Source organism: Microtus oregoni, unplaced genomic scaffold, assembly GCF_018167655.1.
Source record: "Microtus oregoni isolate MIOR12 unplaced genomic scaffold, Mior012 000029F_ref0000214, whole genome shotgun sequence".
Classification (NCBI taxonomy): Eukaryota; Metazoa; Chordata; class Mammalia; order Rodentia; family Cricetidae; genus Microtus; species Microtus oregoni.
The window spans coordinates 26,795,812-26,822,036 of NW_024543088.1; the positions used below are offsets into that span (position 1 = coordinate 26,795,812).

Genomic DNA, 26,225 nt, shown 5'->3' on the forward strand with positions numbered 1-26,225 from the left:
ATTCTTAGTCAAATGGGGTCATCGAAATCGAACCCGAAAAGAGCCATGTTTAAGCTTCCCTGCACCCATAGGTTCTTGGTGTACTTTGTATGTGCATGACTGGCTTAGCTACAGGAGGTCAGGGAGCACAGGGGGGATGGAAAGTGGCTTCTGAGTGGAAGGGTTCAGGATCCTGCCCAGGCAGTTGTGTGGCGCAGGTCACATTACCACATTTAGTTCATGCAACCCATTTGAGATGGTAGTAATGGGTGGGAGAGCCATTAGCGTGGGCTGGGGTAGCTGTCAGCATGGGCCAAGGTGAGGCATTTCTTTTGTGTAGGAACAGGAAAGACAGACAAAAAGAACTAATCATAGGTTGTTTTTGTTTTTTGGAAGGGACAGGGACCACATAGACTATCTTCCTAGTGCTGGGATTAAAAGCATTCAATACTGCGGCCCAGAGGGCCTCCAGTACCTCCTACTCCATGTCTTCATCTGGTACATGGGGTTCTCATCTTTGCTCACTTTTACAACTATCAAAGACAAAAAAAAAAAATCCAACCCCAACCTTTCAAAAACAGGCCTGTCTTTATTCAAACCAGTTCACCCAGTTTGTGTATTTTCTTTTCTAAGCGCTAAGAAAAGAGCAAGCCTTCTGGTATTCCGGCAGAGCAGGGTTGGGAAGCCCATCTTAAACTCCAAAGGTTCATTTCTGTTCTTAACAAAGAACAGGAAGTTGCCCTGATTGCCACTGTTACTCAAGGCTTGTCAACCGCAACCTTCCAGGAACTGGGGCTAGTCACTTCAGTGGGTGGTCGAGTCATCTGCCAGGTCTAACTCGGTTCTGAGTTCACAGCCTCGTCCTGCCTGAAGGCGGAAACCCAGCTGGGAGTAGAGAATGGGATCTGCTCCTAGATTTGCACTGTGTACGACTGGGTCATGTCGCAGCGCCTGAGAACTTCGGCGCTCTCACGTGTGAAGTGAACCGAAGTTGCTCTCCACCATCCCGTAGTTCTGAGCCCTACAGGAGTCCTGGGAGGGGCTCCAGCGAGACTCTTGGGGTGGGGAGAGTGGGGGTGAGGGGGTGTTCCGTGGCAGGATCTCTTCGCTCAAACTCAGCCTTCCAATTTGTCGCCTGCAGAGCGGACCCTAGTGTGCCGGTTTTTCGACTTCCTCCTGCATCTCCTTCCTCTTCCTCCAGTGGAGGCAGATCCCTCTTTCCCTTCCTCTTCCCATGCTCCCTGCACCCCCGTGTCCCCTCCTCCAGGAAGTGCACTGCCCAGGGTCGCCCACCTCGAGCGGGCGCTGCCCGCCGCGCCCCCTCCCAGCCCGGCTAGCGCAGCGGCCCCGCGGGCACACGCCTCCCCATACCTTACATGGACAAATGCGTGCAGGCAAAGTCAGGAATTCAGGCCCCTGACGTCAGCCTCCAGCGCTCAGGGCACCGCACGGGAGACCGCGGGGAGGGGGTGGGGAGGAAGGAGGGGGAGAGCACCAACCAGCAGCCGCTCCCGGCCTGCCGAAGTTTCACTTTTTGTCTGTGGGTTCGCTCCCGGGCCCCGCTCCGAGCGTTCCCGGGATAAGTAGCATTAGCGGCGGGAAGAACCGGCTGCTGCAAGGTAAGGGCCAGCAGCGGGGACCGAGCACGGGGAGGGCGCTGGGCCAGGCGGAGCGGGCCGCTGCGGGCCGCGGGCCGGGACAATGGGAGGGGGGAGTGCCCGGCACCTCCTCCTCCGCCCGAGCCTCCGCCTCCAGCCGTCGCGGCCACCGTTGCCCCGTCCTCCTCCTCCCTCAGGTATAGTAGCGAATACTTCCTCCCGCAGCCTCGGCCCGTGGGTGCCCGCTCGAACCCCGGATCCTCTCCCCCTCCCGGGGCGAGCCGCTGCGGTGGCGGGAGCGCGGGACCGCCCTGCTCCGCCCGGCTCGCCGCGGAAGTGCGGGCTCCCGGCCGGGAAGCGGGGTGCACGGCGTGGGGGGAGGGGCGACGCTGCGGGCGTCCTCTGCGAGCGCCCCCCGGCCCGGGCTTTTCTGGGTGCCCAGGGGGCGGGGCCGCGCCCGGCTGCTTCGAGCTTTCGTGGAATCTCAGTTGTCACAGCGGAAAGGGCCCTAGACCGGGTGACTCGAGAGTCTTCCCATTTTACAGTCAGGGCTGGCGAGGCACCGAGAGGCGGGCTTTCCTGGAAGTCATTCCTGGAAGGTGGAGCCCTGGCTAAGACCGGTGCCTTAGGACCCCGACGGTCTTTTTCTGTAAGCTGTTTTGGAGTCCCCACTGTTTTCAAGCACTGTAGGTTACTCCAGGCCAGACTTTGCCCTCAGGGAGAGCTCCCTGGAACGCAGGAGCTAAACCTGACCAAAGTAGGAAGAAGGGCCAAATGCTGGAGAACTCGAAGATCAGGCTTTTTTTTTTTTTAAGGGGGGTGTCTCGGGAAGGTGCTTCATATTTCGGTCTCCATGAAGAGACCAGAAGTGTCCTGGAGGGCTGTGTGTGTTTGTGATTGACTATTTTGAAGGAAGGCAAGGCCTTCCTTGTCAGGGAGGCAACTGCGGACCAGAGAAAGCTAAATAAGGGTGGGGATTGGACATTGCGTTGATGGCTTTGGGGTGGGAGTATGACAGGAGACCATAGCAGTGGAGTTGTGGCTTGGGTACTTGGACCGGAAGGTGGTATAAAATGTCTCTAACCTCATTTCTGTTTAGGAAGGGGTCCACTGCTTCCCCTTCCCCACAAGGAAGGCCTAGCAAGACCTCACCAGCCATCCTTTCTGACTTTCTCAATAGACTCCAACATTTTGTGTCTGGAACCCCTCTCCCCTTTGCAAGCTTGCCTCCCCAATAAAACTTTCTTTCCAAGATGTTGGTGACTTAATGGTTCACTACTCCCCGCCCAAGCAACTTTTTCGAAAACCTTTAGGGGAAGAGAAGTAAAGTGTACAAGGCTGCTGCGGAATAAGTAAACCTCTCCCTGACCGCTTTTCTTATTTTTACAAATAGGGAAACAAACCCAGATCCGCAGAAGTTGAGTGCCAGTCCTGTAGTCTTTGGTGGATAGTGGTGGACTAAGGTGTGTGTTTGGGGGAGGGTGGTGGTGGTTTACAGAAACCCAGTAAGATTCTTCCTGTCCCCAGAGTCTCCTGGTTAGGTTCTTGTCAGCACCAAGGGGCGTTTAAAGAGGAAATTATGTATCTTGTATTTAATCTCTAGACGGCAGCCTGTGGAGTCCTGTCTAGTGAGAATTTGCTGTGTGAAGGGTAGGGGGACATGCCAGGGGTCCTGAGGCTTGGACAGTATCTTGTCTTGCATCTCCTGACCCTCCTTCTTCTCCCCCATCCTCAGTTCCTCGTAAGCAGCTCTAGCCTGGAGTTGGGTTTAGGAAGTGGGAGGGGAAGCCAGTTCTTGACTTGGTCATTATTGCTGGGATTGAGTGTCCTTTCGTGGAGGGACATTCTGGCAAGAAGGTGACTTCTCTGAGAGGGTAGACATTGCCAGACAGTGATAGGTAGGAAAGGAGACACGGTTCTGGAAGGCTTTAGGAATGCCAGGCCACATGACTTTTGAGGGTTTCGAGCAGGCAGGAACATGATTTGGAGAACTGGCATTGAGAAGCCTCCTGCTGCCCAGGTTCAGTGAGAGAGGTGATAATTTGGCTTCAAGAAAATGATCATGGGTTGTTTGATTTGCCTGGCATGTGTTGCTGAACGCCTGTCATGCGCCAGCCCCACTGTCAAATATGGTTGTTATTTTTTATTGAGGCCGATTTTATTAAATGAGTTCTGAACTACACCTCTTCCCTGCTTTTCTACCACTGAAGTGTGATGGTCTTTTAAGCACAGATGCACCCTAGCTGAGCAAGGTTTTCTTCTAAAGTTAGTAATGCTGTGCATTTTACAGTTGCTGTTTTAAATTTGATAAAACTTGGTTGCTAGGTCTTTTATAAATGTATAGAACTTTTGCATTTTATTAAAAAAACGTTTCCATCAAATATTCTATGGGAATTTCTTGAGAGGTAAGCATGGTGACAGGCCTTCCCTATCTTAACCCTTTACCTGAGGTTACGGAGCTAATTAGAGGGGTTCATGAAAGTGGTAATTCCAGACTTGGGGTTCTTGGTGGGAACGTGTACCTTTGCCCCACAGTGGATCTAGCATGGGTTAGTAGATGCTGGAGCAGAGGCAGGTTAGCGTTGACTTCAGAACTAGGACTTCCATGTTGGGGTCCTGGGACCATGTAAACCAACGACTGTTTAACTTGGAAGGGCTGGGAACCAACTGCAAGGTAACTCTGTCCACCAAAGGCTAAAGAGGAGACCCAGTGTGGAAGCATGCCTCAGGCCCGTTCCCCCGTGGACCAGGGAGACGCTGAGCAGGCTGCTGAGCATATAAGTTGAGGAGGCCACCCTTCCTTCGCCAGAGGAGCACCGGGTGTGTGCGAACGCAGAGGAGCATGGAGGGTGTGGTCAGTGTTCCGGCTACACAGGCGCTGGAAATGATGAGCCGCAGGGAAGCAAACCCGTCGTTGGCTACCGTCTGAACTGAATCTCCAGCCCTAAGAAAGAGAGGCGTGAGGGGATGAAGGAAGGCCTGAGATGGAGCCGCTAGACAAAGGGTCCTCTATGCAAGGGCAGGGCACAGGGCGGTTTATTTTAGCTGTGTTTCGAAGGGTCAGCATGTTTGTGGAGGTTAGAGAACAACTTTGTGGCGTCTGTTGGGTTCCAGAAACTCAAGCACCATGTTTGTACTGCAAGAACCTTTGCCTGTGGAGCCTCTTCGGCTGCCCTTAAAAGGGAGGACTGATTTTTTTATTTTTATTTTTCCCGAAGTATAGTTTCTGTTTGTCTTGCAGCTGTGGGGGCCATTAATCAATCCTATTGAGAGTCACGATTCACAGGGTAACAAGGCTGGGCAGGGCCTCTGGAAGCTTCGCTGTGGGATCAAGTTTGTGATGTCGAGGCCGAAGGCCTAAGAACACTTTTCTTAAGTGGATAAGTGAACCTGAGACTTTGACCCAGCGCAGTAAGGAGGGCCCCAGAGCTGGATGTGTGCATTGGTGGGTGGGGACGTTTCCTGGAATATGGCTTTGGAATGCAGCGCTCTGCCCAAACTCATTGGAGGTGAGGAAGGGGGGGGGGGAAGAAATGGTTGTTGCTGTTGCCTGTGTAAAGGTAGAACCTGGGTAGAAATCTGTTTGTCTAACGGTGCATATGAAAACAGAACGTGAGGGCGAGCCAGTGAGGGGCAGTGGAAGTTTGTTGTGGAGTTTGCAGGAGCTGCCTCAAGGCTTGGGGACCAAATGTAGGTCACGGGAATGAGATTGGTCACTAGCTAGGGTTAAAGGTAGAAAGGCTTAGAAGGTAGCTATTGGGCTGAGGCTAGAGAATGTTTATCTTCCTGTCCTTTCTAGGAAGCAGTGTAATTTAAGTGTTTTGAATGCTTACTGTATGCTCATGTGATTACCACATTGATTCCCTAAGATTTGATTGCTGTGACTTGGGTGTGGTTGAAGACTCAGTGTTGAAGGCTTGTTTCCCAAGTATGTGCAGAATGGAGGGACTTTTAGAGGTGAGGCCTAGTGGATTGTTCTTTAGGTCATTCAGGGAATGTCCTTTGAAGGAAGTTTTTTGAAATCTAACTTGGTTTGGTAGTTACGGAAAAGCGAACCTGACTCCTGATTGGCTCTGGCTATTTTCCTGTTGAGTGGTGTGACCGTGGACTCCACCCCCCCCCCCCCCCCCGTTATTTATGTGCCATCCTCCAGGCCTTCACCAGAGCAGAGGTGACATTGGTGATGTGCCCTGAGCTTGTAGGAACCCTGAGTTAAGAAGGCCTCCTTTCTTCATTATGGTCCCCAGTCAGGACTAATATTGGCCTGATGTGATGACTGTCAGTCTCATTTTACAGATGAGAAGATGAGTTTGGTGAAGCGAGGTTGCACGGCTAAGTGGCATGTTTAGTTCTAAGCCCTTGTCTGGTCTGTGGCCTCTTCACTGCACACGACTGTCTGTGTTCACAATCAAGAAAACTAGAGATCCAGATGCTTGTGCACTGGGCTCTGGGTTTGCGCCTGAGGATGAACCTGGGTGAGTGGGCTTCTGGGTTCCATGCTGGTGTTACCACAGACCCTTTCAGTCTGTCAGCACATTGCCATGCCTTCTCCCAAGCTGCATTGTGTGGAAATGGAGCCAGCAAGTCAATGCCCCTTTCACTGTGTCTCCTGTTCCATGCCCTTGCAATGCATCTGGATTTTATGCACCGAGGCGAGAGGCAGTTGGGGCGGCAATAAGATAGTGATCCAATATTGGGGAGACTGGTTTTCTGTCATTTCCCTGCTTTTATGGCTCCTCCAGGGGACCCTATTCTTCCTGTGGCTCTTGCCCTCCTGTAGGCTGTGACACTTTTGAAATAGCCTTGGCCCTGGTCAGTTCTGCGTCTGCCACCTTCCTGCCTCAGGTGCACAGTTCGTGTTTGTGTTTTATGGCTCAGAGATAAAGCCCTGCCTTGATTACTGTGCCTGGAGCCTTGATAAAACACCCTGGAGAGCAACTTAAGGAAGTATTTGGCTGGGGAATCCCAGTTTGAGGGTTAGGTCCACCTTAGTGGTGAAGTCACCTGTGGTCACGGTGGATGGTGGCAGGAACTTGAGGCAGCTGGTCACATTGCTTCCACGTTCGGTAAGTCGTGAGAGGTGAATGCTTTTGGTGGGCTGGTTTTCTCCAGTTTGTTCAGTCTCGGGTCCCAGCCCTTTGAATGGTGACACCGACTTGGGTGGGGGGTTAGTCTTCCCACCTCACTTAACCTGATCAAGATAATCTTTCACAGGTGGGATGGGAGCCTCGCCTCCTAGATTTTCTAGGTCCTGTCTAGTGGACAGTAGTCCCAGTCCCAGTCTTATAGGAGCTGTTTTATTATCTGTGGAAGAAAGACAGACCCCTGCCTGCCCCAGCGCCCAGCACGGAACCTGGGAAAATTAATAAAACTTTTTTTTTTCTTGTTCTCAAGTTCCTCTTATCTCTGATACTTTGAAGTAGCTGTTAAGTAAATAAGCGGTTTATAATATCATGAAAGCTACTTGACAGGCTTGCTTTTTTCTCCTTCCGCTCTGCGTTGGCTCTCCTTTTGAGGCAGTGTCTCATGCAGTCCACATGGGGACTGAACTCACTATGTAGCTAAGGATGGTCTTGAACTCTTCTTTATCCTGTTGCTTCAGCCTCTCAAGTGTGATTCTAGGTGTTTGCCGTTAGGCCAGGATTTCTTCTTTGCCTTCGACTGTCCTCATGGGCTGGAGATGTAACTCAGTGGTAGAGCCATTGCCTAGCCTTTGCAGACCCTGGGCTCAATCCTCAGCGAGAAGGAAAAGCTTCTCGAGGTATGCAAGGATGTGTGCATTACAAATGGCTTCCTTCACAATGCCTGGAAGAGCGCCTGTCACGTGATAGCTGCTCTGGAAATATTTTCTGCCTAAAGAGGGGGTGACATTGTTAACTACAACCACAGGATGCAGACTTGGGGAAGGACCAGGTTTTGACTGCCTGGGGTGTGCTGAGACCTGGAATTGGGGTGAGAATTGTCTCTACCTGCTAGAGGTGGCACTGGCCAGTCATGTTGTCACTGGGTGAAGACTAAGGGGCTTTCTGGGTTATCCATGATGAAGAATTATTATTCCTCTTGCCTTTTTTTCCCTCATGCATCCGGGTGGTCAGCTATTCTTGAATGCCCCTCTGCTTTTTGAATGGATACCTCTGTTTGCTCACCCGAGGTTCATAGACTCAGCCTTTTGTAAACCTGATTCTCAAGACCAGAGATCAAAATCCACTTTGTGCCATGAAGAAATTTTTAGATTTTTTTTGCTTACTCTGTCTACCCTGTGGTAGGTATGACAGTTAATAGCTCCTATCTTGTTTGTGTCCTGTGTGATTAGACTACCCAATGTCAGGCAGACATGTTGCGTGCTGACTTACAGGGAAGTCTGTGGTTTTTTTTTGGGGGGGGGGGGTTCGAGACAGGGTTTCTCTGTGGCTTTGGAGCCTGTCCTGGAACTAGCTCTGTAGACCAGGCTGGTCTCGAACTCACAGAGATCCGCCTGCCTCTGCCTCCCGAGTGCTGGAGTGTGGGAAGTCTGTGTTTTTGAGGAGACCCACATAGGCAGCCTAAGGCCCCAGTGAGGTGGGGGGATAGCAGGCAGACAAAGCCCTGAGAAAGGCATGGCTGATCGCCTGGAATCCCAGCAAAGAGCATGGCAGAGAAGACCTTTGTGCCGGATCTTGAGGAATGAACAGACATTCTCACAATAGAGACGGAAAAGCTTGGCTGGCAGGGGAATTTTAAAATTGTTGTCATTATTGTTCTTCATCGGTTTGCGTGTGTGTACCTTGTACTTGCGTGTATAAGTGTGGCGGGCAGAGGATAGAGGAACAGCTTGGGGAAGTTTGATTCTTACCTTCTGTCTTGTGGGTCCACAAGGTTTGAACTCAGGCTTGGCAGCAGGTGTTTTCGCTAGCTGAGCCGTCTCACCAGCCTGCAGGCAAAGGACCGCCACAATATGTACCCTAACCTGAGACCTAGGAGTGTTGGAGCAATAAAAATCAAAACGTGTTTATAGATAACTGGGAGCGGTGGAAGTGGTCAGGGAAGAGGAGATGGTAAAGTCTGGAAGCTGACCTGGTGAGTCTGTGGCAGAGGAAATGGGTGGCTTCTATTACAGGTGGTTGGAATTGTGCTCCACCAAGCCTTGTTGGCGAGTCAAGGCTAGCCTTGGGGACCCAGGCTAGGAGGCTGCTGAGATGTTCCAGGCCAAGCGAGATGGGCTTTTAACTTATTAGAATAGATGGGGGGGGGGGGGGGACATCAGACTCTGGGAACTGTTTGCTGATGTCAAATTGCTTCGTTCCTGCTCCTGTTTCTGACTATTTGCCAGATTCTCAGTCGTGGCTGAGAAAGAACTATTTCATGAACACTAAGGCTCACTGGCAGTAGGGGAAGCCCAAGCTGGCAGCGATGGCCTGCCTTCCAAGGAAGTGTGGGCTACGGTCGCGGCAGTGAACATTGCAGCCTCTGATGTCACAGGTGATGAAACATGATGTCGCGCAGATGAAACAGGAGAGGCACAGACTTGCCCAGTAGCACCTGGCCCTTCTTCCCAGGCAGGCCTTTCCTGCAGAGTCTTTAAATACTCAGTTTGCTCCATCCGGGGACCAGAATCCCAACCCCACCTCCACCCACCCCACCCCCGAGTCATAATTGGAGTTCACTGTGTCTCAGGCTTCCTTTGAACTTCGAAAGCACTGTGATTAAGGTGGCGGTTCAGCTGCAGGCTGCCTGGTTTGGGATTTCTTCACTCTCCTGCTGTTGATGACTGCTACTGGCCGTCAAGACCCGCACTCCCGAACCTCTTAGCTTCCGCAATTCTTGAGACAGCCCTTGTCATTGCCATTCCCCACCATTTAGGTTTTTATATATTTATTTGTTTTCTTAGCTGGGGTCTCATCATATAGCCCTAGCTGGCCTAGAATTCCCTATGTGGACCAGCCAAGCCTCCAACTTGCAGAGATCCTCCTGCCTCTGTCTCTCTAGTGCTAAGATTAAATGTGTAGAGCACCATTCTAGGGTGCATGAACACTTTTCCTCATCCCTTTATATCCGCATAGCACAACTTACCTCTCCAAGCCCATGAGCACTGCATTGCCTTCAGTAATACTTGCTCTGCCGCAAATGCATTTTATAATCATTTTTATTACTTAGTTCCTGGTTGCAACCCAAGAGATATATTGGTAAGATCTATCTTGTCCTGCAGAGTGGGTAAGAAGTCATGGGTGAAGAAACCTTGCCACTAGTCCCAGGGCTTTGAGTGACAAGGTAAGAATTGGACTCATGCCCAAGCTTTCTGTGTTGCTCCTTAAGTTCTTCGTGGGAACGTGAGATAATTGTTGTGCATGCCCTTGCTGCAGCGGCACAGGCGGGAAATAGTGACTTCCCTGTGACAGAGACTTCACAGCAGCATGAGCTGCCTGTGTGCGGCTTTGAAAGCTTAGGGGAAGGTGACACTTGTGACTGCTGGGCCCAAGGGTCTGGGGCTATAGTGGGCTGTCATTTTGACAGTGCCATCACTGGTGGCTTTTGTTGAAGGAAAAACAAGATGTGCCTTTGTGCCACTCAAAGGGTCAGTGATCTTCAGTCAGTCTGGAACATTCCTGAGCTTCAGGTCCCTTCAAAGTGATCATATGATGTATCAGAATGCACTTGTAAAGATCAGAGGCATTCCCGTGACACAGCTTCAGGAGCGCTGATCCTGTGTCTGTGTAGCTCACCTCACAGCTCTTTTGTGAGGTCCTAGATCTCTGTGTAGGGCCCAGATAATATATAGATGTGGCCAGTTCAGGATGCCCAGCATGGCTTCGGACTCCTGTGGTGACCCTCTCCCTGATGGGAAGAGATAACATTTCGATGTTGGCACTTCTATGATCAAGTTCTACTTGTACCATTTAATAGGGGGGGCTCTCACCAGGCCTTTCGTTGGGACCTCTCGCTCATAGAAGGAACACTCTGAAAGTGAGGGAACGCTTCGGACATTCGCAGGCATTTCCAGCTGTGCGGAATGTTCAGGGACCAGCTGTGGCAAGGCCCTTCCTTCTGCCGTGACTACCCTGCTCTAGCTTGCGTTTTCTTTGGGTCGTGTTTGCACCTTTCTAGCCACCGGCTACTTCAGTAGTCACTGACTGTGATGTGGCCTCCTCACGTCACTCCAGGATGGCTCTCGGTGCTGAAATGGAGAGCTGTCATCGAAGGGTGGAGCCAGGCTTTCCACAGAGTCACAGGTGACACGGAAACTAGGTGATCAGGCCAGGCCAGGTCACTGGCCTTTGGTGGCTCCACACTCTCAGCATGTAGTTTTTTTTTTTCCCTGCTGAAGCTGTTCCCTGTGTGTCTTTGTCTTTGTTGCTCGTTCCGGCAGCTCCCGGTTCAGTGCCGTCCCACCGAGAGTTTTGGGGTGGGTGTATAGAAGGTGCTTCCTCAGTAGCTGATGTTTACACCCTGGTGCCACCAGGCCCGGCTGAAATGCATCTTCTTTTTCTATATTAAATATTTCTGTCTTTAGGGTTAGCCTCAATTTCCTTACGTATAAAAACATTTGCAGTGGGTTGGTGAGATGACTCACCCCGTCAGAGTACCTGCTGTGACTTCTAATTATGTGCTGCAGCATGCAAGCATGTGTGTGCACACACAACAAATACATAAATAATAAGGTAAATAAATAAGTAAGTACATGTAATTGATTAAAAGTGCATCTGCAGCAGCACCAGCCACCTCGGGTGAAGCAGCCATCCTTTCTGCCTGTGCCCTTGGCTCCTTTGCTTTTGCTTCTTAGCGGTGCTCTGATTTGGAGGATCACTTATAGGTTGTCCTGTCTCCACGTGAAGATTGAATGGGGCCTGGTAAGTGACATGCATGATGCCAGACCTGAATTAAGGACTCAGCAAACATCGACTGTCTTGTCTCGGGTGGGGCCACGCACCCACGGAACATGGAAAGGCCGAATTTCGGGGTGTTTGCAGGTGATGGGTGCCAGCATTGTAACCACTGAGTTCATTTGGATGATGAGAAGCAGGTTCCCAGAATATGTGAAAGTGCTGTGGGGGTGCTGAAGTGGCCTCGTGGGCTGGGGCGTGGGCAGGAGCCTGCTGGGAATGCTGGGCTTGTTGAGACATCGGGAGTGGGAAGTCTTAGGCATAGATGTGCCAGGTAGCCCAAGTGCTCTGGCTACCCGGAGTTGAGAGAGATTGATTCTCTCTTTGCGTGCTTCCGGTGGGTTTCTGGGTCTGTTGCTTTTCGTGCTGTGACCCACCTTGACAGTGATCCCCGGGAGTGACTGCCAGTGCTGTACTGAACCAAGTGCCAGGCAGTCACAGTGCCGCCCACACTTACCCATTCTAGTGAGCTCCCGCCAAGTGCCGCCTTGTGTACCTTCCAGGAAGAAAACAGTTTTGTTGGCACCTGCAACTTCTGTCTTGTTTGGTATGGAAAGGAATCCCTTTCAGGGACTAGGGACAGGTGTAGCCACCCAGAGGGCAGAGTGTTCTCTGACTCATGGGAAAGGTAAACTCTACGCTGACCAGGCAGGTAAGTGGTACCTTTTCTTAGACAGAGGTGAAATGGAGGTCACCATCTAGTAGTTTGTATTTCTACTCCTAAGAGCCTTTTTTTTTTCTTGTCTGGAGGTTAGCCAGTCCACTTGGAGAGTATTAGTATTGGCAGGTGGACAGAGCCCTAAAAGTATGGTACATTTTCCCATCAGTTTGATCCGGTATATTCATTAATTCGACAACATGTGGTGACCTTACAAATATATGACTATCTCAGTTGCTGTGATAAAACACTGACTAAAAAAGCAGCTTGCGGAGGAAAGGGTTTATTTGGTTTACACGTCCAGGTCATAGTTCATTACTGAAGAAGTCGGGGCAGGAACTTGGGGCAGGAACTGAAGCTGAAGCCATGGAGGAAGGCTGCTTACTGACTGGCGTGCTCAGCCTGTTTTCTTATCCAACCCAGTACCATCTGCCAGGGTTGACTCCCTCTCTCCTGCCATAGGATTGGTTTACCGACATCAATCACGGATTAAGAAGATGTACTGTAGACTTGCTTATAGGCCAGTCTTATAGAGTATTTTTTTTTTTTAAATTAGGGTTTCTGCTTCCCAGAAATGTCTAGGTTTGTGTTGATAAAAACCAGCAAGCACAGTGGAACAAGCATGGCTTTGGGAATTGGAAGCCTGAGTGCTGAGTGAGTGCCCATTTCTAGGTGATCATGTAAATTGCCAAGTCACTATGTACATGGGAGGCTTTGGCAGGAAGAGATCATGAGTTCCGGGTCAGCCTGGGCTATAGACAGAAAGGGCCTTTGTTAGAGGAACAAATTACAACTTTGTGTAGGTAACATCTGCTGGCTGTGATTGGCTGGTGATGAACTCCAGGCCCTTTACAGGGGCCTCCGCAGATCAAAGGGTTGTTATTTGGGCAGGCATTGAAATTGCAGTGGGAATTTGGTGAGCTGGGGAAGAGAGAGAATTTGTAGGGGAAGTAACGTGGAAGAGAATGACTATATGGGGAAAGTTACGTAGAAGACAGACACTGTAGGGGCAAGTAACGTGGAAGAGAGAGACTGTATGGGGAAGTAACTGGGAAGAGAGACTATGTAGGGGAAAGCAACTTGGGCAGAGATATTAGGTGAGAACCTGTGTGATATCTGGGAAAAAAATCACATTTATGGGCGTGGACTGTGCAGCAGAGATGCCATGGGGATGGTGGGTGTCAGCACAACTCTGAAGTGACCTTGTCTTCTGTCCTGAGAGTTCTAATTGTTCATAATAACAAAAACCCGGAGTCAGAGCTGGGTGAAAGCTGAAAGATTAGGGAAGCAGAGCAATCAGCCACTAGTTCTTATCTCTACGAAATCCTCGGATCAAAATTGGCAAGATCCTGTCTCCACGAATCCTCAGCCTGAATGGGGTATTCTGTATTTACAAGTTCTCAGACTGAATGCCTCGAGCTCCTGTCTCCTCCCATCTTATATTCTTCTCTCCACCCAGCCATAGTCCTTCCTGTCTCTACCTCCCTAGTGTTGGGGTTAAAGGCCTGTGCCTCCCAAGTACTGGAATTAAAGGTGTGAGCCACCACTGCTTGGCTCTGTTTCTCTTTGAGACTGGATCAATCTCAGGGTGGCCTTGAACTCACAGAGATCCCTCTGTCTCTGCCAACCAAGTGCTGGGATTAAAGGTGTGTGCCATCACTGCCTGGTCTCTATGGCTAACTAGTGGCTAGTTCCACTCTATGATCCTCAGGCTAGCTTTATTTGTTACAGCACAAAGAAAGCATCACCACAGTCTTCTTCTGCCTAGTGTCATAGAAGGGCATCTTAGTCACTGTTCTGTTCTTGTAAGGTGACACCATGACCAAGGAAACTTACAGAAGAACACACTTAACTGGGGACTTGCTTATGGTTCCAGAGGGTGAGTCCATGCCATCAAGGTGGGGAGTGTGGTAGCGGGCAGGCAGGCATGATGCTGGAGCAGCAGCTGAGAGCTCACATCACAGCCACAAGCTTCAAGCAAAGAGGGCTACACTGAGCCTGGCATGGGCTTTTGAAACTTCAAGCCCACCCCCAAGGACACCCTTCCTCCAACAAGGCCACACTTCCTAATCCTTCCCAAACAGTCCAGTCAACTGCGGAGCAAGTATTCATATATATGAGCATATGGGGACCATTATCATTCAAACCACCACAGTAAACTCATTTAAAGTTCACATACTAAGTTTCCCAGAAACCAAAACCATGGCCGTTCTTTTCCTTAGGATACTTTCCTTTGATCTCTCATGGGTCATATTCTTAATGGAGACTCCTCCAAAGCATTTGTAGTCATTTTTGTGTATGTCTAATGTTTATTTCCACTTACTATTATAACATAAACAGTACTTATTTCATTGACCACATGACCAATTTGTTGAGATTCGTAAGTTCTAGTGTGCCCATCACTCACGTAGATAGGCACTCGAATAGGTTTGACTGTGAAAAAGTGAAAATGAACTGTATCGTTATAAATGTAGGGGGAGTCATCAATGCACAGAGAACTTTCGGTCCCTTCTGAGTGATTTCCTGGCGATAATTATGTCCTTGGCATAATTCTCCTTTCCCTCGTCACTTCATTTGTCACGTGTTGTTTTCCCTGTAGGGATGAGGTAGAACTTCAGGGTTAGTTCAGGCGTCAGAGGTTTGGATTCATCATGGCTTGTCAGTCATTAGCAGTGGGATTGTTCTGGGAACTTATCTCCTGTAACCTTGCAGCTGCTCAGCTGTGAAAGGGGAATGATGGTGCCTGTCCTATGGCTGTAGACCGAATGCTCTCGTCAGTGTATTGTCAGTCTGCCATAGAGTGGTCCGGAAGATTGTCAACTGTGCTTCTCAGCCGATATGCTGTCTTCACCACCAGCTACAGACACCCGTGCTTTCCCTGTAGAGTGTACCCTGTACTGGCTGGTGGAATACTTTCAACCTTCTCCTGAGAATTATAGACATTAAAGTTCCACGTATTTCTTTTACTTTTTATTCAGCTTCTAGAAGGTGACTGATTTGTTGTCATTGGTCGTGTACGAATCACCTTGTTTCTTTATAATGGCACCAGTTTTTAATTTATAAGTTGATTTTACTAAATGAGTATGTGAGAAACTATATTTCAGCCGGGTGGTGGTTCCTTTAATTCCAGCACTTAGGAGGCAGAGACAGGCAGATCTTTGTGAATTCCAGGACAGCCAGGGCTGTTACACAGAAAAACCCTGTTTTGAAAAATAAAAACAAAAAAGAAACAATATTTTATTATTACTTTGTGTTTCTTTTTATTTTTATATTCTATGTGTGTGTTGCCACATTCTTTTATTTTTAATTTTTCAGTATTTAAAGATAACCCCTTGGCTGTCCAGGAACTCACTTTGTAGACTAGACTGGCCTTGAACTCATAGAGATCTGCTTGCCTCTGCCTCCCCCAGTGCTGGGATTAGAGGTATGCACCGCCATGCCCCGCTGCCCCATTTATTTTATACTTATGCTTACAGTCAGTAGTAAACCAGGACCAGAAAGCAGAAGGTTCATAATCCAAGTAAGTTGGATTAATTGTGAACCCATTTGGGCATGTTTCTCGTAAATTGGAAGGACAGATGACATATTTTCCCATCAAATAAAATAGTCAATTTAGATTTAATAAGGCAGTTATCATCAGGTAATAAAAATTCAACTAACTTGCCATAACTATCTTGTTTAAAGTCAATTAAGAGCCTCATATTCCTCACTTTCTGGGTGAAATTTAATAGAACTTCAGTTAAGCCTTTATTGCTTATTTAATTCAAAATTAAGTTAATCACCACAGTTAGTAACAACCACTGAGTATTTAATTAACATTCAGCAAACTATCTTATTAAGTCTAAATTAGATACAGGAAGGTCTTGTGTAGCCCTATTTATTCTCCTTGTGCCTTGTCCCCCAACTCTTGCCTCCAGCCGCCCTAGAAGGACAGTTGATGTTCCCCTGCCTTTCCTCTTCTCAGTTTTTGTCTTTCAGTTGACAATGGCCTTGAGTAAAGGGAGAGACAGAGCAGGGCTCTTTCTGGGAACTTTTGGTTGATGTACAGCTGAAACACTTTTCCCTTCGATGTCTTGCCTCTCTAGTTTGCAAGGCTTACTGAGTGCCTCCTGTGTGTGTTTCTTAGTTTAAACACTAAGAAACATTGAAGGTCGTCTTGACGTTTTGGGTTTCTCTCATCTAATCGAGAGGCGTTGGTTCAGCTCGTTCATGACATAAGGATGGACTGTAGCAAGTGAGGCCACTTTCTTGGGTATTCAGGGGTATCAGACAGGGGTCTGTCCCTAAGGAGGACATACGGTCTAGAGTGGGAACTGCCACGTAGGAAGGTGTCTTTGAATGCTGTGTGTCTTTGAGACCCTGGTTCCCAATGGTTAAGCTGTTCTTTGTATTTAGTATGGCGGAGTCCAAGCTAAGTCAAAGGAAGTGGCTCTTTTCACCTGAACTTTCCTGAAACTTTCTTAAACTTGCAAGAGGATTGTTTCCCAGTGAGTTTGTTCCCTCTCCCTTTCTTCCGCTCAGAACGTTTTGTAGGAGTGATGATCTAGTGGTAAAGCTGCTTTGGATTATGGTTGCTGTCTCCCACCTCTCTTAGCCAATTTACTCTAGTTGCTACGACAGAGAACCACATCTGCTGTTGGAGATGATTACCGACCTCAGACCCAGAATCTGACCAGATTTTCCTCATGGTGAGAGGCGGGTCTTCCAGGTGAAGATTGTGGGAGCAGAGTACTTGTGGGAGCCACATAATCACTGAGCTGCTTGGGCGGACATCCTAACACAGTGACATACCTTAGATTAGTTTCTATGACAGCTTGTATCCGGAGGGCAAGAAACAGGAGACTGGTACGGAACTCTCTTTTATGGGTTTTGTTCCATCTGAGCAACGGCCGTCTGCTGAAGTGATTGCCAAGTCTTCTGTAAGGAAGGCATTCTGGTGCCTTCCTGGGGCAGAGCCCCACCCTGGAGAATCTACAGTCTAGCTTGAAAGTCAGTCCTGACTCCTTGGCGGGCTGTTTCATCACTGCAGGCCGGTTTCCATCTATTCTCTTATGCATCACATCCCTCATCTTTTCCGTCCTCCCCAGCTTTTCTTATTATGGTGAATCACCTATTTTTTTTTCTGATCTCTATCTGTGTGATCATTTTCATTTAAGACCAGCTATTCTTTCAGATATTCTGTTTTATCCTTCACCCCAAATAATTCTACCAATGTTTGTTCTGGTAGAAACCAGCAGATGGGAAATACTAGATGCTATGGAGATAATCTGCCTACAAAATGTGCTCCACCACCTTGCTCGAGATGTGACCCCAGGCTGCATCTTTTCAGTCTCTAGAATAGTCTCCTTGTTTCCACATGTATATGGAAACAGGTGTAGGCAGAAGGGCTGGGGGGATATTTTTCTTCATTCTATTTTTGTGTGTGAATATTCCCTTATCTGAACCTGTTTACCCATCAATGAAATGTCAGTATTAGGCTTGATGCACTTAAGGCCTTTTCAGTTGAGAGGGTATATTTCAAATAGAAACTGCTGAGCCTTAACATTTACTAAGTCAATATATGCTGTAGTAAACCTGCATTGTTGATCAGACATTTTTGATGGTGGCTCTATGACAAAACTTGTATAGTGAGCCTAGCTGCATGCCCACACATAGTAGGTGTGCGTAACTGCATTCCTGCCCGTAGTAGGCTGACATTCCATGAATTCCACACTGCTGTTAGCTCTCATGCCATTATTATGTTGGCTTGTAGTCACACCTCTGTCACTTGCTCAGTGTCTGCCTTTTCTTATCTACTGCTCTCAGACTCTGTTTTATTCTCCAGCATCTGCCCATGGAAGGTGTCTCCTTGGGAACCTTGTAAAGCAAAGACAAGTAGCTGCAGATTTGGGAGAGACTGAGGGTTTAGGATCTGGGCAGCCACTAAACTTTCTGAGAACCCTCAGTTCTGGAGAACCATTATTTATTGAGCATCATTGTTGAGTGAGTGAGACCAGTGTTGTCCACTATGTAAGAAGAACATCTTCTTTTTTCAGACGGGTCAAGGTATTTATAGGTGCTCTCATGACTCTTGAGTGCCTAGCCCAATCAGCAACCTGCATATCATCACTTAGCATGGTGGACCCATAAAGGTCTGTCTGATTTCACTGTCTTCTGAAACGGACACTTCAGGAGCTCAGTACCATCAGATGGCAGACTGGAGGCCGTACTGTGACCGAGGGCTCCAGCTTTCCTAGAACAGCGTCCAGAAAAGGCAGGCTACGGGGCGAGCGAGTACAGGTTCGTACTTAGATGTGGAGGCGGTGAGGTCTACTTCTCCAGTAGAGCTTTTCAAATTGGCACATTTGCCTTAAGAAGCTTTCTGTTGCGTGTGAACAGTACGTGTAGTATTCACATTTCCCTCTTTGTGATCAGTCTTTGCCCTTTGATCATCTTCTTAGCTCTAGATGGACGGGCCACTTGAAAACTCTGCTAGTATTTGGAAAACGCTGGTCTAGATATGCAGCGTCGAAGAGCATGAGTTTCTGAGCTAAGCTGCTAGATTTGCATCTGGCTCTACATGGATGTCTCAGCTTGTTACTGAGCCCTTTCAGGTTCCTTCATCCATAAAACGAGACCCTAAAAACCGTGTCTCATGTGGTTGGCAGCATAAAGGAGTTCGTACACGTTAGGCGCTGTGCTATGTCTTCTCCCTATGGCTTCTTGGAGCAGTGATTTGGAGGAGATGCGAGACCACCTCGATGAGCAGGGACCTTTGGTCGCTGTTATTTTCTCAGCAAATAAATGTACGCTTTTCTGGCAAGAAAAGCTGTGGGCATCGTTTAGTGAGTTTCCACACAATTCACCTTCGTGTTCATAGCTTTGACATGTTGTATGTTATTTGGAATTTGTCAACACTGTGACGCTGCCACGGGTGCACTCTTGTGAGCCACATTTTATACCCGCTCTGTGTTGACTCCACCAGGTTCTCCACGAATTTCCTTTTCTTGTCCAAGATGCAGTCTGCATGGCATGTTACATCTAGTTCTCATCTCTTCCCAGTCATGAGTGGTTTTAATGCTTGCCCTGTCTTTGCCATTGAGAAGATGCTTTATGGAAAAATCTGGTACAGCCCATGATGTCTAATGAGTAAAGTGGACTGGCTAAGGATGGAGTGGAATAGGACCCAATCTTCCCTCTGCTCCTGCTTTTTCTCCTTGAAGGGATCCCGGGAGAGTAGTCCATGCTCTTGTTTTCAATGGGAGGAGATGCAGCTGGCAGTGTTAGGGGAAGCTGTAGCTTAGAGGAGGTGATAGGAAGGTCCTGGGCATTCCTTGAGTCCTGCCATTGAATGAAGGAGTGAGCAACATCCACAAACTCGCACAAATCTGCATTTGGATTCAGGCTTTTTCACCTTCCTCCTCCTTAACTTCAAAATAGGCTCAGTAGCCTTCAATGCTTTCAGAGGTCGAGGCTCACGGTGCAACAGTTGCACCTCCCGAGGTGTTCGCATCAACAACAGCTCAGAACACAGTTCTGAAGGCGTGCTTGCAAAGGAAGCCCCGAAAAGCCAGTACCACCCCTACCACTTCATTCAGGAGGACTGGGGCGAAGTTGATGAGAAAACCAGGAATAGTCAGTCATTCATGAGGAAGTCTGTGCTACACGCGGTGGAACCAGTGTTCGCGCTGCTGATAAGCAGGATGTGCTGTCTGCTTTATTCCTGGAGGCTTTTATCATACAATACAACCTTATGTGGCAGCCTGATTTCCGCACAAATTGGATCCCAAAACTTCTTACGAGAATTAAAAATACAAACTCGTGGGCAGTATGTGTTTTATAAATTACACAAAACAGAAGTGTAAAGATATGGCGTAGTAAGAAGAGGGGAGCCTGTAACGGGCACTAACGAGCGCCCAGAGGAATGCATGGGTGAGGCAGCAGGAATGGCATGGGAGCCAGGCAGCCTCAGCAGGCAGCAGGTGCGCAGCTCTGTCCTTAGTGCCAGTAGACTTGGAGGAGGGCGTCCTGCCGGGGATGGGGCAGGGGGAGGTGGAAGCTGAGCTGCTGGGTAGGAAAGCCTCTGTGTATCTTTCTTGTCTTGCTGTTGAATGGGGCCAGCTGCCTTTCAAAATCGTCATGATGCCCTTCTCGTTCTCGCCTTTGCCCTGGCATGTCCGTAGTTTAGATCACTCTTCCCCTTCATCGCCCCTTTGAAGCCAAATTGATCTGCAGGGTTCAGCATGATAATACCATCTCCATAAAGTAAGCCATGATTCCTGCACATCTGCCCTAAATGGGCAAACAGTTCTTTCTCATCTCCCATGGCCTTTTTCTCTGCCACTGGGCACTTTCTTTTATTGTCGTTGTCCCCGTTTCGGCTTTTAAGTTCTTTAGCATATTCATTCCAGGTGGTGGTCGGGCAGACGCACAGTATACACTTGAAGGATGGCTGCGTGGAGGCACGGACCCATGGAAGGATTGCTGGACAGAGGGGAGGCTTGATATTGCTTGTACTCAACTCAAGCTTACTTCTTTTAGACTAGGGTTTTAACTTATTCATATCTGCACCTTCTAGTGCCGTCATTGGAGCAAGATGTTCGTTTATTCATTCCTTCATTCCATGGTTATTTTAGGCAGTCGATCAAGAGCTATTGGAACTAACAGTCCATGGTACTTTGTGGCATATTTCTATACTTTTAAGCTTTGTCTGGCTTGTCTTATTCTTGCTTATTTTTAGATTATTCTTATGAAGCCCAGGATGACCTTGAATTTGTTATGTAGTTGAGGCTGGCCTTGAACTCCTGATCCTCTTGTCTCTCCCTCCCTAAAGTAGGGTTTACAGGCACACACTACTGTGCCCTGCTTGGGTTATTTTTATTGTTTTGATACATAAGGATCAAGCCAGAAATGGTTTGTTACATCTACATGTATCCCTGCGGTACAAAACAAATGCTTTAATTCATTTATGTGGACTTGTATTAAAAACGTGAGCACTGTGTTTACCAAGACCCCATTTCTTCGGATTTTAGAGTAATTCCTTATTGACTTAGCCCAGGAATCAACCAACCCCCTTACAGGTTTTTAAAAGCTAGTGCCCGATGCCTGTGTTCCAAAGGCTGGTCCTCCTTCCTCGTGGTTTGATTTTTTTTTAAAAAATAGAGTGACAGACTATGTACCGCTGAGGTGGTAAATGGAATATTGCTCCCTGGAGGAAACAGACTATATCTTCTGGTCCTCTGTATTCATCTCAGGAGGAAGCTGTCAAACCCAATCACACGAACTACCCAGCTGACTTAAGTTCATCCCAGATCAAAGTCGGAGTGGAAAGATTGTGTGTGTGTGTGTGTGTGTGTGTGCACGCGCATGGGGGGTGTTGTTGGTGGTGGTGTGTGTGTGGGGAGGATGTTGGTGCTGTGTATGTGGGGGTGTTGTTGTTTGTGTGTGTGTGTACGTGTGTGTGGGTGTTGTTGGTGTGTGTATATGCGTGGAGGTGTTGGTGGTGTCAGTGTGTGGGTGGGTGGGTGGTGGTAGTGGTGTGTGTGTATGTGTGCATGGGGCATGGGTTGGTAATGCCAAGCCAAGGAAGCTTTGGGCACTCAAGTGGTCGAGCTGGCAGGATCCTGAGACCATGGCGGAGTAGGTGCATCAGCTGCTGGTAGGTTTGCTGGACTTGCCCTTCCTCCCTTGTGGCCTCTGACATGGTGATTGGGTAGGGCTCATAGACTTGGATTTCTAACAAGTTCATGGGCAGCTCCAGTGCTGGTGAGAACTCCTGGTCTAGTCTAGCTTCTAGTCCTCTCCCCGTTTCTTATTAAAGAGAAATAGATGGAGAAACTAGACCCTGACGTTTTGTGGGAAGGTTTGGCCTGTCTGGTCAGTTACCGTCAGTTCACAGGGGCTGGCTCTAGACAGGCCCTGCTGTCACCAGTGCACCTAAAGGAGCGATGTCAGTCCTAGCGCTCCCTCAGAGTCAAACCCAGTTTTACCAACGTTACTTCATTTGGTTGTCTTTCCAGGACCTTCTGTTTGGTTCTCTACAACTCAGTGTCTAAAGGGACTTAACCTGCCTGGATTTGTTGGCTGGAAGTTGGGAACATAAAGTGAAGTTGTTCCAGGAACTTCAGCTCCATCAGGGGGAGAGTGGGTGTGGTGATGTGTGATTCCATGTGGGCTGGATTGAAGAACTTTGCTGTGGGACGGCATTTCATGTTCATAGCATCCCAGGGAAGTATGCAGTGTTCCAGTTACATGACTGTACTGAAGATCTGGGGAGCGTTGTGAGATGGGCAGGAGGAGCTGCCCAGGGGACTCTGGAACATCCATCTGGGAGAGAACTTTGGTAGCTACTGACTGAGGTGGGACAGTGACTCTGGAGTGATGACTGTATGGACCCTGGGGTCATAGTTAAGAGTCCACGTAAAAGTGTCATACGCTCCGGCCCGTTGGTCCATAGTCTTTCTTTCTCGTCCACATGTGTCTCTTTGCTGCATGGGTGGACCTGAGAGACTCAGAAGGTGACACTCTTGATTTATAAGCGTGGGAAGGATGAAGCTGTTGTGGTCTCGCTCCAGTAGGGTGTCAGGGCTGTGATGGTACTCCTGGGGTTCCCAGGTGGCCTTGTTACTTCACCATGAAATCTCAGTGGTTCACCTTACTTCCTAGGTCGGGAATGATGCCCCCTGGGAACCTGACCCTCGGTGAAGACACTGCATGGCTGAGGAAGGGCTCCTGGAAAAGAGAGCTTCGTTCTTCTCCTTTCTCTGTGACAGTCCTTGTTGTCCCTTTGTGCCGAGTCTCTCAGAGGCTGGTGGTCTGTGTTAGTCCACTCTCTCTTTTCTCTTATGTCCAGGAGCTACTCCACGTACTTTGTTGGTGGCTGGCCACTCCCTTTTCCAAGGTGTTGTGGGAATCTCGCTCCCAAAATGGTTTATCTTCTGCCCCTTCTCAGTTGCCTTCCTTGGTCGATATTGTATCCTTAGCCACCATTCACCTCTGGTTCCCTTGACTCTGGGTTGCACTGTTTGTTAGTCAGAGTGAGAAGCTGAAGAGGGTGGATGTGTCTTTTGAAGAAGATTAACAGTCATTTGGAGAGCAGAAAGGACACTTGCTGACCCTGCCCTCTTGGCCGTCATTCTAGAGAATGGGTACAGGTGCATAAAGTATCATATTTGGCCTGGACAGGAGGTTGTGGGCAGCACAGGAAAGAGACATGCAAGCAGAAATCGGGCCACCATTGAAGTCCTGCTCTCGTTGTGTATGCATGCGCTACATATAGAAGAAGTTGCCCAGTACTTGAGAGTCCCTTAATATTGTAGCTTGGTGGTGGTGTAGACAGGAGACCTGTTAGGTCAGGGAGGGGAGAGAGAGATTGAGATAGATGGAGATTTTCAAAACACTGATGTGCATCTCACTTATTCAGAACCTTCCTCTTAGCTAATAACCATGGAAACACTTTCCCCTTTGAACTTGCACCCCCCCCCCCATGGCTGCACACTTAGTCTTCAGCAGTCATGTGCTTTAGTGGTGTCTTGTTTGAGTATAGCTTCTGTATATGGCTTATGTGCATGCCCCTTCGCGGCAGCCCTCCATGACACTTCGCCCTCCACCATACTCCGCTCCTCCTCGTAGGCCCCTGGGCTCATTTCTCCAGTTCACTTACCCCATTGCCATCCTGTATTCCCCACCCGCACCCCGGGCTTGGAGAGTTGGCTAGACCCACTTTGCCTTGGTTCTTTGAGACTCCAGAGCCCCTCCCTTCTGGGGTACCCATATCTGGGCCACGCTTTTTTGCCTGGTACATTTTCTGCTGTTAGAGTTTCCCCTTGCTCTTACATTTCCATTTAAAGCCCTCTTGAGAGGTCTGAGTGTCTCCTGCCAGCAGCATTCCTTCTGGCTTACTGGAACCCCTCTTGGTATCCTGCTAGGAATCCAGCCATGAGTGGGCATCAGCAGACTCTCTGTAGCCTCCTGTCGCCTCCCAGACTGTGCCCTCCGGCTGTGACAAGTGACATGGTGGCCTCATCTCACCTCAGAGACCAGCCATTAGTTTCTAGCATCTTCTTTCTCTCCGCTGCATGGGGCGGGGGGGGGGGGGGAGTCCTTTTCCTCTTCTGCTTTGCCTCCTTCTGCTTTGGTTCTACAACTGGACAGCTGGACAGCGACAGCCACAGACCACGCCTCTGCTTGCTACCTGTGCATAGCAATCACAGGTTCCTTCTGAGGCGACCAAGTACTGCCTGTCTTTAGGAGGAAGTCTGATTGTCTTTTAGGCATGCTTGGACAAGAACAAATACTTTTACTTCCTGATGCAACGATTTGTCAGGCCTTGTCTGAAGAAAATTAAAGAGAACCATTTGAAAATAGAAATGGGTCCAGGGCACTTAGTTCTCTTCTGCCCTGCCCAGTATTGGTTCTGTGGGCCTCTCTTCGGCTGTGATTAAGGGCACTTGAGAAAGCCTTTCTCTTCCCACTCCCAGCTGGCGTCCTGCCTTCTTCCTCCACATCTTTCTTGGCTATGGGTCAGTTACTATCCTCACACCTTAGTCTTGCCAGCACCTGACTTTGCTCGTGCCCAAGATTCCCCCCCCCCCCCCCGCCAGCCATTGCTCTCCTGCTTCACTCTCCGCCCCCCAACATCTCCCTAATAGCATTTCAGGTCCCACTGAGTTGCACCCCTCTGTATATCCGTTTCCTTGCAGCCCCAAGTAATTGCCTTTTCCTGTTGTCAGGTAAATGCCTGCTCATCCTTCAAAGCCCAGCACAGATGTCTCCTCCTCCCTGAGTGGCCTCTAACTCCTCCAGAGGGGAATCAAGGCAAGAGCAAACCCAAAGAAGTTTTATTATGTGTTGTATTTTTCTGTAATAAAAGTAGTACCACATGCCCATAATAGAAAAATTAAGAAACAAAACCACTTTATGAATGAAAATCACTCATAAATTCAGGGTTTAGAGGCAAGCACAGTTTATGTTTTTAATATTCTTTTGCAAGTCCTTGCTTTTATTAGTTCTTCTGCATTTGTGTTGTACTGATTTCAGACTTGCTGGATGTGTGGTTTTATGTCCCCCTCACCGAGCAGTGGGGTGTGAGCCGCTTTTCATGGCATGCCGCCTTCATATACGTGATAACTACAGCTTTTGCTTTCACAAGAGGACCTGGTGATCTGTGCTTTGCCGCTCAACAGCGCTGTGATGGATGCCTTTGTTATCATCAGTGGTTCCTGTTATTAGGGGGTGCACTTAAACACAGGAAGGGCAAGAACTGCTCTGAACCCTAATTTCAAGAGAAACTGATGGCCACTGGAGAAAGTTAGGAACACCTGGGAATGTACAGAGAGGAAAACAAAACCCACCAATGGCTACTTGTAGTAACTAATACGAAACTGGATATTAATTGAGTCTGTGTATTGCCTGTTACTTTTACTCCAGGGGTCTGAAGATATTGTTTCTAAAGGGCCAGACTGAGAATGTATTAGGCTTTCTAGGAAAATATATTGGGTTCTGTAGGGTATATGAATCTATCTCCCTCCCTCTCTCCCTCCTTCCCTCCCTCCCTCCCTCCCTCCCTCCCTCCCTCCCTCCCTCCCTCCCTCCCTTGGAGCTTGCTCTGCAGAGCAGGCTGGCCTCAGACTCTCAGAGATCTGCCTGCCTCTGCCTCCCCAGTGCTCCAGTTCTGCACCACCACACCCGGCTTCCTCCTCCCTGTTCTTTTCTTGCTCTTCCTTCTCCGTTCTGTTTGAAATGTACTAACTATTCTTGGGGTAGTAGAGCTATAAATACCGTTTGTGGATCTTGTTCTCAAACATGGGGCTGTGAATGGGGGCTGGGGACACTGTTCTCCCCTGTGGCATCTTGAGGGGTTCTTTTCAGAGAACGCCACTCAGGTGAAGTCAGGATTTTTGCTTGACTGTGCAGTACAAGAGAATCTCAGGATGAGTCACCGTGGGGCAGAGTTGGATTTCATTAAGAGATTTTTGACATCGATTCAAGCTTGGGCGTCAGAGCACACCCAAGTGTGGGTGTGTGCTTCTCAAGACAGCCATTTCAGCCTCATCTGGGGAATAGCTATACTATGACTGCCGGTTTCTAGGAGACCCCTTCTCTATCCTTCCTCTTCCTCTTTTTATTTTTATTTTTTGCGAAATGAGATCACAA

The 26,225-nt window shown here is 48.7% G+C and overlaps 1 protein-coding gene across 2 annotated transcripts in view; it reads left to right on the forward strand.

The window, feature by feature from the left end:
* The first annotated feature begins 952 nt into the window (after positions 1–952).
* The window catches only part of LOC121464860 (LIM domain containing preferred translocation partner in lipoma), a 601,897-nt gene continuing 576,624 nt past the window's right edge, over positions 953–26,225 (forward strand). The window contains exon 1 of one of the 2 annotated variants that reach the window (XM_041677943.1): positions 953–1,774. The gene's annotated coding sequence lies outside the window, so the exon portion shown is untranslated. The remainder of the gene's footprint in view (positions 1,775–26,225) is intronic. The other variant, XM_041677944.1, reaches the window with a different exon arrangement.